This window comes from Arctopsyche grandis, chromosome 11 (assembly GCF_051622035.1).
Source record: "Arctopsyche grandis isolate Sample6627 chromosome 11, ASM5162203v2, whole genome shotgun sequence".
Taxonomy (NCBI): domain Eukaryota; kingdom Metazoa; phylum Arthropoda; class Insecta; order Trichoptera; family Hydropsychidae; genus Arctopsyche; species Arctopsyche grandis.
In genome coordinates, this window is record NC_135365.1 from 10755070 (window position 1) to 10767370 (window position 12301).

Below are 12301 nucleotides of genomic sequence, written 5' to 3' on the forward strand. Positions count from 1 at the left end.
GATAATCTTGTCTCCCAGATTTATCCCAAACATACTTCTTTGACTGCATACATTTTTATATTCAACCCTTCGACGCCATATTCTTTAGTGTTAGAAAACATAAGCCAAGTTCAGATCTGAAAATCCCCTCTGGAGAAAGTCTGAAATGGCAGTCAGTAATAAAATATTTAGGAGTAACGTTTGATAAAAGAATGAGATGGGCACCTCACATTGAGGCAGCGAAATGCAAGGCGATGCGGGGTATATCATCAATATATCCAATATTTAATCGCCATAGTTCTTTATCAACGCTAAATAAAATAAAATTATATCGCGCGCTCATATTACCATTATTAACCTATGCTTCACCTGTATGGAATAACGCCTCGAATACTAACCTTTCCAAGCTCCAAGTAATACAAAATAAATCCCTTAAAATAATTTATAATACACCCATATATACTAGCCTGAAAAAACTGCATGCTATATATAATATTCCGTTTGTTATAGACATTACTAACAAACTAACCAGTAGATTCTATGAAAGAATCACTAATAACCATACTAACACACTTGTGAAGAGTCTCGGTGATTACAATAAAATGTCTATACCCTTCAGGTATAAACACAGATTACCTAAACACAATCTGCTTTAGGTCATCGACTTTAGATAGTCTTTAATTAATATTATGTATTAGATGTATTATGAACATTTATAAGGATTGTAAATAGGTTTTTGAGCTCTTTTTCCTATTATGCTTTAGATTAACATTAGAATAATATAATACTGTGATTACTAACCAAATTAAATTAAAATTGTAAAATAGAAAATGATCAGTAGATCAGTAGCTATTAAAATAGATATAAGATGTATTGTGAACATAATTTCGTAATAATAAAAAGCATTTAAAAATCAAAATATTCAACCCTTCAGTAGTTCAGTTACAATAGTTTCTCGTTGAATCTCTCTCACACAATTTTACAATAAGATCATCATATATGTATGTATAATAATTCAATAATGTTTTCTTCATACAATGGAATCTAATTTACCATAATATAATAATACAACGACCGTACAAGACTGCGGGCGTACGAGAAATACTACAAACGGGAACGTCTACTTCCAGTTTCCATACATCGGTCGTACTTTTCAGCGGGGCACGTCCCAAAAGTTTGCACAACTCTGTCGTACATATGATATACGGGTCCCTACTAGTTTTCCGGGATCTTCAGAAGGGACCCTTTACTCGAATATAGGGAAAAAAGAGGAGATTGGGGCAATCCTCACGCGGCTGGACGCACCTAAGGAGCTTACAACGTGAAATTTGAAACAGACCAGCAGGAATTTATGAGGCTCTTCCGTTTCCTTCCGCCACCTATGCAAGCTCCCTTCGTCTCCCATCCAGCCTCCCTTCTCCCAACAATAAATTGTCACAATTCGATGCTCGCCGAATTCACAATAGCGAGGAGCCGACCCAGTGCCGGATTAATAAATTGCGAGGCCTTTGTTCATACACTTTTCTGATATTATACGGCCGACGGTGTTGCCATAACTCTCCAGCAGAGCGGGATTCTCTCCTCCGAGTTCATTGTGTAAAATTCATATTAAATTATTAATCGGTCGTGAATTACTTTTTGCTGTTTTTAGCGCCGGTAGACTTAGCACTCTCAGCCGTGTTAGTTACACCATAGCTTAGCCAGAATTACTTTGGATTCAAACTGAAGGTTGGTTTAATTGCTAGTTTGTGTCAAAAGTTTCAACCATTGCTTAAAGTATGTAGATCAAATGTTACACTTTTCATAATCGTGTGCAATTTTGAAGAATTCGACTACCCACTTTTATTCAGCAAAAACATATCTTAAAGAAATACATATGTACATATATGTACTACCTACATATATACATGTGTATATAAAAATGATAAAATATTTTTGTGTATATTTTATAATGTGATATATTTAATCGTAAATTAAGACAAAAATCATTATTCCTACCTAGCGATTACAATACCAGTACTACCAAAACTGGTTCTAGCTATTTTGATCAAAAATTTCCCTTTAATACTGCCAGTATTACAAAATAAAGTAATGGAAATACCAAAATATAATAATTTCAATTTATGTTAGTTAAATTGTTTTGAATTTAAAATTAAACGTTGATATCGGCTAGTTTGTATGGGTTAGTCAAGAATGAGTCAACATTTACATACTATTTGACCTGAAATATCATTAAATAAATAAATAATTAAGTGTGCCGAAAGTAACTATTTCCGAACACATATACATGTACATATATTGATTTATAACTGACTATTTTGAAATTCAATTAGTAAAAAAATCAAATTTGTAATAAAATCAAACTGTCTTTTAAATCAAATCTTCAAAGCAAGTACAACGTAAAAATTTATTCACTCATTTTTCGACACCGACTGATCGGTAATTAGCGTGATTTAGAAGGACTCGTTTATTTCGTTTAGAAGAAATTGTTTTTTAATTAAGAAAGTTTTTCATTAATAAATATATTTAAATTAATTGATTAAAATAATTTATAATACCTAATGGTTAAATAATTAATATTTTATTGTTGATGAATTCAATTTTTTTAATAATACCGATAATGACAAATATCGGTATTTTGGTTTCTAAATACACAAGGAGTTTAAAAATTTATTTAATTTATTTAATAAATTTATATAAAATGGAAAATCTATGAAAAATGTATGACTTATAAATTAAAAATATATTATGGTATAATATTATTCATAGTAAAATAATCCATATCTATTCAAAAATCTTAAATTATTTATTCCTACATACATATTTCTCAAAATATAGAATAAGTGCCTGCATTTTAACATTTGGATTTAGGTTTATACAAATATTATCATAGGTTGACGTGGGTTGGAAAAAAAGGGTCGCCATCGATCTCTGAAAATACCTTTTCTTTTTCACAAAGAAAAATGTTTGAAACGTTGAGAAACTTTAAAGGAATCTTCTTCAAAATAATTTTGTTATGATAATGATTATTAAGAATTCACTTCGGAATTTTTTAGAACAGTGAAACAAAAGAATTTTTTCTTACATTGTTGCTTTTGTATTTAAACAATAATATTTAAGCCCCCCAGGTTATAGAGATGTTTCTTTTATGAAATACAGTTTCTGAATTGAATTAGCTGGCGTGTTCACGTCTTTTTTTTATTCAAGAAACATCTCTTTTGCCCCGCTTGAGTAGAAAAAGGACGATATTTGACCTTTATGAAAGGTCGACTTTACCTTGTATTTTTATATAATATGTATATATGTATGTATGCATGTATATTGAAAAAGTGATAATAAACTCTAAAAAACTTGACAATATATTGGATAAAAAATTCTGACAATATATTGGATATTTTATCAATACATATTTCGAAACCCGTCAAAGATGAAGCCGATACGAGGGTCGTCAACCGGATCTCCGATCTAAAAAAAACCACCCCTGGAACATCAAATTGCAGTTGTGCCGAATCTTCGATGGCGAATTTAATTTAAAATAACTTTTAACGATCAAAATCGTCGAAGCGTAGATTAATGTGTTAAAATTACGTAAACAATGGCTCATAAATCACGTTTAATGCTCTAATCGCCGTATAAATTCCGTTTTATTACATTGAAACCTTCATCTGAACTATTATAATAATGAGCGTTTGAATAAATTCGGATATAAATATTTTTTCAAGCAAATATTGATTCAGTTTCTGGTGTTTATTTTTATTTTTCAGTCGTTTTACAACGAAAGCGTTTAATCTTTTCCAATGGCCGTTTTATCTTGAACGGTGAGAAGATAAACGATTATTATTTTAGAACTTTCAGCTCACCAAGGATTAAATACAACGAATTCTTTAAAGACGATGACAAATAATTAATTGAAATAAGGAAAAGTTTCAACGGATTATCCATCTCAATTTTACGGATTTGAACTTTAATTGTTTTGTAGAACAGATATGAGTAAAAGTCAATTGTAAAATAATTACACATACCTCCGTTCAACAGCAAATCTTTTCTTCATCGATCCGCTTCTGAAAAAAACAAACAGAAATTTTAAAATTAACGTAATAGAAGGCTTTTAAATTTAAAATCTAGAACCTCGACTAATATTGTATTAAACTTACATATGTTGAAATATATATAATAGGTACATTCATACTCTATTCTCGGGGGATTCTTGTATAAATTTCAGTTCGCGATAACAACACATACGTTTTGTTTTATTCATAGCTATTTTAATCAGATGGATAGTGGGGATTTGCTCGATATGGATTTCTAGCTAGGTACCTGTTTTATATTTGTTTGTGGTATACGCGAGTTTGCGCTTAAAGCTTGCGTACTTTTTCGAAGTTGCTCGAACCGAGTAAATTATGCCAGCTTTGCTCCACCGATTGCGGTTCTCGAAGAAAACAAATTCAATGGTAATTTTTATGGCAGATCCACTCTTTCTGTTTCTCTTCTCTTTTTGTGTTTCAAATATTTCATTCATTGTATGGCGTAAAAACAAAGGAAATTGGTTTTAAAATTCATGAGCGTTGGAGCGGATACCTAACTAAATTATTTACTTTAAGTTCACTATCCTTACTAATCGATTATACCTTGACCGAGCGAATAACTGTTACAAACTTCTCGAGTCTATATTTGACCTTTTTATAACCTAGCAGATACCCCACTAACCAACTTATATTATAAATATATTAAAACTAATTAGCTTGCCTTTGCCAAATTTATTTAACACGCAAAGTAATTTCATGAATAATTTTAAATTGACTATAAAATTTACGATTAAAGATTCATACAAATTTGTATGACGTCACTCAAATAAATATTTAACGAATTAAAGAAGCTTCAGTGATTCCAAATACATACATATTATAATCCGAGTCTCGAGGGCTTTCCTACAGATTAAAACGCTTTAATTAAATCGTATTATGTTTATATTTACTATTGACAAAACTAATAACGTTAGTATATCCCCAGTCCTTGGAGAGTGACATATTTAAGGATTCACTTTTAAATAAAAGCTCTTCATTTTAAATTATTATGTGATTCACAAACTTATTTATTTATTTATTTACATATTTGCCACAGAGACATTACACATTACCCTAACGCGTCACTGTGACCAGACATATAAGCATAATACAAATAATATATATAAGAATATAGACATATAAGCATAATACAAAGTAACAATGAATGAAGTTTTTTGATCATGCGAAAATTGAACTTCGAGATTTTGTTTGATTTGAACTCAGAATCACTCACTGATCACTTTTCCATGGTTTAGAAAAAATATATGTGCCTGTTTCTATAAGGTGCTGTTTATAAAATATATTGTCATTAAGTATGTATGTAAAAAATATCATTTTATTATTTTTGTGTACAGTACTACATGTAACGAAATTATTTACCTTTACACATGTGTCTGTTTATTTTAGAGATAAGTCAAATACTGTTAGTCTTATTGTCTCTTTTTCTTCTTAGGTCATATTTTTCAACATAAATATGTTTTATGTTGTATTTTGAAATCGTACTGTCTTATTAATTCACATTCATTATTGCTCAAAAAATGTGACCAATCCACGACTTAATCTATGTATGTATTTGAGGAATATAAAAAGGATAAAAAGGAAAATTCGATAGTGAAACATAAACACACATACGGCTATGAGAGCATTTACGATACAAATTGAGCGGAAATGTAAGGAATCTTACACAAGACAAAAGTTCTACTTCCAGAACTTATGTACTTACTTAAAATCACTATAAACATTATACACATTAAATATCAAGAAGATAAAAATAGTTTAAAAAGTCAAAATAAAATATTGAAATATTGTTTTAAAAAAAATACTAGTTCCTTATCAACTCTAAGTTAGTACATAAAGAATACAAATATAAATTTTCAGCTTGATACGTTCAGGGTTGGGGAAAAAATTGTGTGATCACAACATATTTGAGTTTTCTAAGAAGAAAAATCCCACTTCAGATTTAATGATTTTTTTTTATTTTCATCACATTAAAACAATAACTATCTTCCAAATTTCTCGTATAGAACACACATGTTTAAGGAGTCGAAAAAAATATTTGTAGAAAAATCGAACAAGAGTAAACTGCCACTTCCGGTTTACGGATGATCACTAAAATTTATATATAGCTTATAGTTGTAGATATGAAATTTCATAATCAAATAACCAAAAGGCTTCTGAGAAAATTATTTAAAAAATATTTGGGTACAAAATTAATAATTTCTCTTAGATACGTGTAAAAAAATTTGATTCTGTTAGCGGCTTGGGAGATAATTGAATTCAAAATTAAAAAAAAGAGGACACCTATAAGATAAAGTACCATTTCCGCTTCAAATTAAAAAAAAAATCAACATCGTATCGATAAGAATTTCAGTAACCGATAATAAGTTTCAATTCGATAGAACGAACGGTGTTCAAAAAATCCTCAAAATACACAGACACATACATTTTTTCTAGATCATGAAAACGTGATCAGTGATCGATTTTCCGTTCGAATCACTCAAAATATCGATTTAATCACAAAACTTCATTGTTACTATGTACGTACATAGATAAAGTAAATAGGTTCAGAGCTATTGCATACTACTATATCACATTATGCTCTAAAATATACATACATACATTATGTAAGCAAATGTGTATAAATTTAGATAGAGATTTATTTTATTTTAGATATATACCAGGAAGGCTTGACAGGAAGACCCAATGTGCCTTTCTGGACAATTAATCACTGTATTTCCAGAAGCTGAAGAACACGAAATAAAAATTAATTAATTAATTAATTACATAATTAATCCATAGAGACATCTATAGATTAAGATTTTTGTACATAATTTTTACAAATTATACACACAATAAATACAGAAGATTTGTGACAACAGTCAAGATGATTTTTTGCCAATTTTAAGGAACCGTTACAACAATGATCAGATAAAATTGGCAAACTCTGATAAGAAGCGATCGATTTGGAGTCACAAATACCCCCAAATCTAACCAGCAGTGTGGCGGATCGAACCCACTGATCACTTGGTGCTAAACATACACGCTACCATTAAGCCATACTGCTGGCATACTGAGATAAACAGATGGCTACCAAATTTTGATAAGTAAACCACAGTTGCCCAACCCAAATGAAACAACATACATACTTAGATATGTACTGCTATAAACAAGAGATACTCGTACATATTTTTCCCCCAACTGGAAGGATTTTCTATATACATATGTATACATGTCTGGCTTTCAAGCTGCGATACGGCCCGAATGTGCCAAACGAATTAAGCCGTTTCAGGCTCAGTGATTACGAGCGCCGCAGGAAACGGATTCGAGGGCAATTTTTACCAACGCTCCACTCTTATCTTATTTACATTTTTAATTTATAACCGCGCTCGAGTTATCTCGTCCTCCTCTCCGGCCACCGTTAATTCTCGGGCCAAAAGCACGGCGAAAGCTCCCCGGCGAATATGCGCGACGTACACCGCAAACCACCCCCAAGCCACCCCATCCGAACGATCCACCCCTTATTTCCCCATACACCTCCAGCATCCCACCATTAACGAGTTCGAGACGCCCGGAAGGCCGGAACACCGACGCCGACCAACTTCTTAACGTTTTTGCCGGAGAGTGAGACCGACCTTTTGGGCCATCCGGTACGTACGTGCGAAACGACGCCCGCTTTCGTTTGCTCGAATTTTCGTTCGCAAGTCGCTCGTAAAACCTTCTTAAAAGTGTGTTTTCTTTTTCACACTTTTTTTTTAATATTATTTTTAACAACTTTGGATCACCTCGCCTTCGATCGTGCCCGCCGTTTCGCAAACCTGAAAATATTCAGTCGTTGTAATGAAAAAATATTTTTATTACTCCGAGCCGAAATAATGTAGCGTCTTGTGTATAAATTTACTTTGAAAATTATACGCCTCTGTTGAATTAATTAATTGATTATTTAATCAATAAGCCACAGCTGTAGCTAGAATTACCGTTACCTGTGTCGAATTTGCCCATTAGCTAAGTAAACTTCATCCGCCAAAGCCTTATTATAATCCCGGAGATTTCCGCGAAGACTTAAATTTTTCGCGATTGATCGATAATTTTGAAATTTAATATTATCGAGAAAACTCCGTAAGCTCTCTCGTCCAGATTGTTTAAAATTATTTGTAATATCATTTATTTAATTTAGGGAAAACTTTCCAAAACTTTTTATATTATGTAGATATAACATAATAAACAAACAACATTCATATATGAATAAAGTAATAAATTACTTAAACCACAAATTAAACATGTAGATTATGACATTATCAAGTTATAAGTTCATAACCTACATATTAATTAGACGTCTCAAATATGAGTATTCGAAGACTTTTATATACTTTAATTTTAATATACAATAAATTAATGCAGTGGATTTATTAAAATAAAAAATTAGATGTATCATGACGAATATATGTATATGTATTTACATATACATATGTATGTACATATTGTTACATTCAAAATGTAGTTTTTCTTTTTAAAAACATGATTAGAATTCAATCAAAATCCCAACCAAGATTTCTTTATTAATTAAAAAAAACCTTATATTATATTTATTACCGATAGTATATTCGAAACTATACATTTTTTATTTAGAAAGATGTTTTTTTTAAGATGTGTGGAACTGAATTTACTGTTTAACTGCACTGATTATAAGGAGCCTATACGTATGCTACTTGAATTGATGGTTTTGACTGGTGTTCTGACTGACTGTCGCGTCAAAAGCGCGGTTTATATAGGCGATTCTTATCCGCTTGTCATGACCAATGTTTGGCATTCTTGTCCTATCTGAAGTATCCTATGGTGCATGACCGTGTGAAGAGTAAAATTTAAGTGTGGGAACTTATTTTATTTTATTTTATATCAATTAATCATGCATACTCGCTCGAAGAGAAAATCCATGAAAATTCTTACAATAAATAAAAATATAACAGCCAATTCAATAGTTAAATTAAAATTGTCAAATATTATCTGTTCTAGTTGGTAGCGACCGAAGAAGCAGTAAATAATAATACTTGAATAATACGCGAGGTATATAACGGTATATCAAGTCATGTACAGTATAATATGGCTTGATATATCACCTATTTTTAGGGCAAAGGTAAAAGCCCCACAATTCAGTAAAATTAATGCAGTTTTATTCCTGTTTTCATATTCAATGAGAGCACATTGGAAACTTTTCAAAATAACGTCTTTCATTTTTACCAGTGCAATGTTTCGATTTTTATTTCAATGTATACTAAATCAGTTCCTCTCCAAAACCACGCGCTGAAATATCAATGATTTTTTCTTTTATATTCAATCCTGCTGATTGTATGTATGCTGATCTTTAAAACGAATAGCTCCTATTACAAGACCTATGCGACTTCTCAATAAAATCGTTGCTGCTGAACCTGAATGTGATATTTTCCACCTTAGTGAACGTAGATTATTTTTAATCTAGTCTGGTAACCTGCGCTCATCCTTATTTTCATAATTGAATGTGATGTATGAATGGAACTTTGATCTTCTCTCTTGCATTTGGGCCTCGCAGAGATATTTTGTATTTACAGCTAGTTCTTATTTATTGGAAGTAACTGGCTGTAGATGCAAGACATTCCATACTTTGTATTCTACTACTTGAAATTTTTAATTTTTTTGCTACTATTATAATGCTTTAGTTTTTTTATGATTTTGTTTAAATGTATTTTTGTTTGTGTATATATTTTTATTTTTCTCATCTCATTGTGGTGGATTCCTATAACGTCATAATGGTCCAAACTTAAATAAAACCTGGACAATCAAGTTTTGTAATAACCACCACTACACTCTTAAGATATACTATACAATACAAATACTAGAAAATTATATTGACAGGTCTAAAATTAATAGCTTTTAAAGAATATAAAAATCTGAAATGCAGCAAGTTTTATATTGAAAATAATCGCAGTGGCAGACGATACAAAAGATAAGTTGAAACGTTTCATGCAATTTACCATTTCGAGGGGGTATTTTTCCATATTATTTCGAAACGTTGCACTGCGAAATATCGAAGGGAATTTTTGCTTTGACAATCCGCGAGACGAAACGGCATGACAGTAACAAACAGAGAGGATTCTTCAGAGTGTAATAGTGCTTCGACGCTTGAGATAAGCGCGTAGCAGCTCCCGGTCTCTTCGGCAGTTACACAGCTCAAACCGGACAGGCGAAGGGGTTGACTGAAACAAGGGTAGGAGGAGAGAGTGGAGGAGATGCCTTTGTGTTGTGCTCAACGGGACTGAAATTATCATTCCCCAGAGGACGGGATCCAGGGTGGGGAAAAAAAACGGCCAAATAAAATAGTGGCAGGAGGAGGAGCGCAGCGAAGGATAATAGGATAGGTCTCTCGAATTGGAACAAGTTAGCGTTTTCGCTTAAACAATAGCCCCCGGGGTGGAGAGCTTGTCAGCTGCAGATGCTGCACGGCCGGATAAGGATGGCCTCTCTTCGCCATCCCGGGATAACAATAAAAACGATACCGAGTCCTGATTTTATTTTTTCCCAGCTGTAGGACACCGGCGTCGGACACTCTCGAACGACCACAATAAAATTTAAGTGCGCGAAAGGACGGACGCGGTTGGACGATATGCTCCAGTACGTGAGAATGTCATTCAGGACAATATTATAACATTATAAAGCTGGTTCAAAGTGTACCTGCTACTACCAATGTGTAAAATTCAAATTTCTATTAGAAACATATGAGCAATTTCTTCCAATTCCCTAATACTATAGTTGTCAGAACTACAATACATGAACCACTGCACTAGTAAGTCTCAAACCGATCAGTAAACATTCATAAAAATATCATATTACTTGTTTCAATTCTCATTCTAAAATAAAATATGGTTCCGTGAAGATTAGACGATGAGTGCTCTTCGAAGCATGGGTACTCATCGTCTAGTTAGCGATCTATGTATGTAGACTCAACGGCCAATGAGCGAGCTGCACTCAACAGCCAATGAGATCTCACGACTAATCGATCAATTGTATACTGCGTTGAATATACAACTATTATAAAAGATCAGTGGGTTGCTCCATTGATTCATTCGAAGCTCGTTGTCCGAGGTGCAAGCAATAATGGCGTGGACACACAATTACATATAGTTTTACAGATATAAAAAAAACGCTAGTTAATATGGATTTAGACTATAATTCAGATAGTGGTGACATAGATGGAGGAACCGTTTCAAGAATGAAATCAGATAAATTGGCAAACTCTGTTAGGAAACGATCGACTTTGAGTCACAAATATCCAAGTCTGACCAGCACGGGATTGAACCCAGCAACCTTTCGGTGCTTAACATAAACGCAACCACCAAGCCATGCTGCTATCTCGTGATAGCTGCCACCAGATTATTGGCATTATTTGATAAAATCGACATTTGATTTTTAAACTGCTTACTTAGATTGATCCATTTAATATAAGCTAAAATTATATTGGAATATGTTAAAGTAATTAATAGCCCAAATATGCACTGTAGTAATACAGTCATCATATCGGATAGCTTACTTACTAAGCTGAACTAATTGGACGAATCCGGTTCAGTCTCCACTTTTTGGCCAATAGATTCATTCTAAACTCACACCTAAACAATATCGAATCGAAAATATTTGTAAAAAACCATTCATAAATGGATCAAATACAAAATCCAAACCGTACACACATACATTCATATAATATTTACATATGTAGACCACTTGAATGACACACGTAATCTCCAGGTGAAATGAATGTCTATTGAGAATTTTATCCGATCCAAAATGTTTTGATATCTTAGATGTAAAAATGAAAAGCCGCTAGCATAATATATATGTACATATAGCCACATATATGTATGTACATACACATACATATATTCAAATATGGATTCGTGTGCATACATCATTCGAATGGCACATCACGCGCGAGTTGCTCTTCACGCATGATGTGCCATTCAAATGAAAGATACTCTCTTGCCAATATTTTTATGTCGCACACGACAATCTCGAAATCGTATTCGTGCGCGTGTACAAAGAAAATCGTATCCGAAAATAGCGGGGGAAAAATACTTTTATGATTTCAATGTAGGTACTTATAAAATAGGTGGGTGTATATTGTGTCATAGATTACATGGGGAAGTTGCGACTTGAATTAAAAATATGTCATATGAATTCGCCTATTACATACATATATACTAGTATTTGAAAATTTCGCCCGGAGCTTAAAACCG

The 12301-nt window shown here is 32.5% G+C and overlaps 1 protein-coding gene across 1 annotated transcript in view; it reads right to left on the minus strand.

The window, feature by feature from the left end:
- Positions 1-12301, minus strand: part of LOC143918561 (uncharacterized) — a 386376-nt gene that overhangs the window by 227534 nt on the left and 146541 nt on the right. The window contains exon 3 of the mRNA XM_077440502.1: positions 4002-4040. The gene's annotated coding sequence lies outside the window, so the exon portion shown is untranslated. The remainder of the gene's footprint in view (positions 1-4001; positions 4041-12301) is intronic.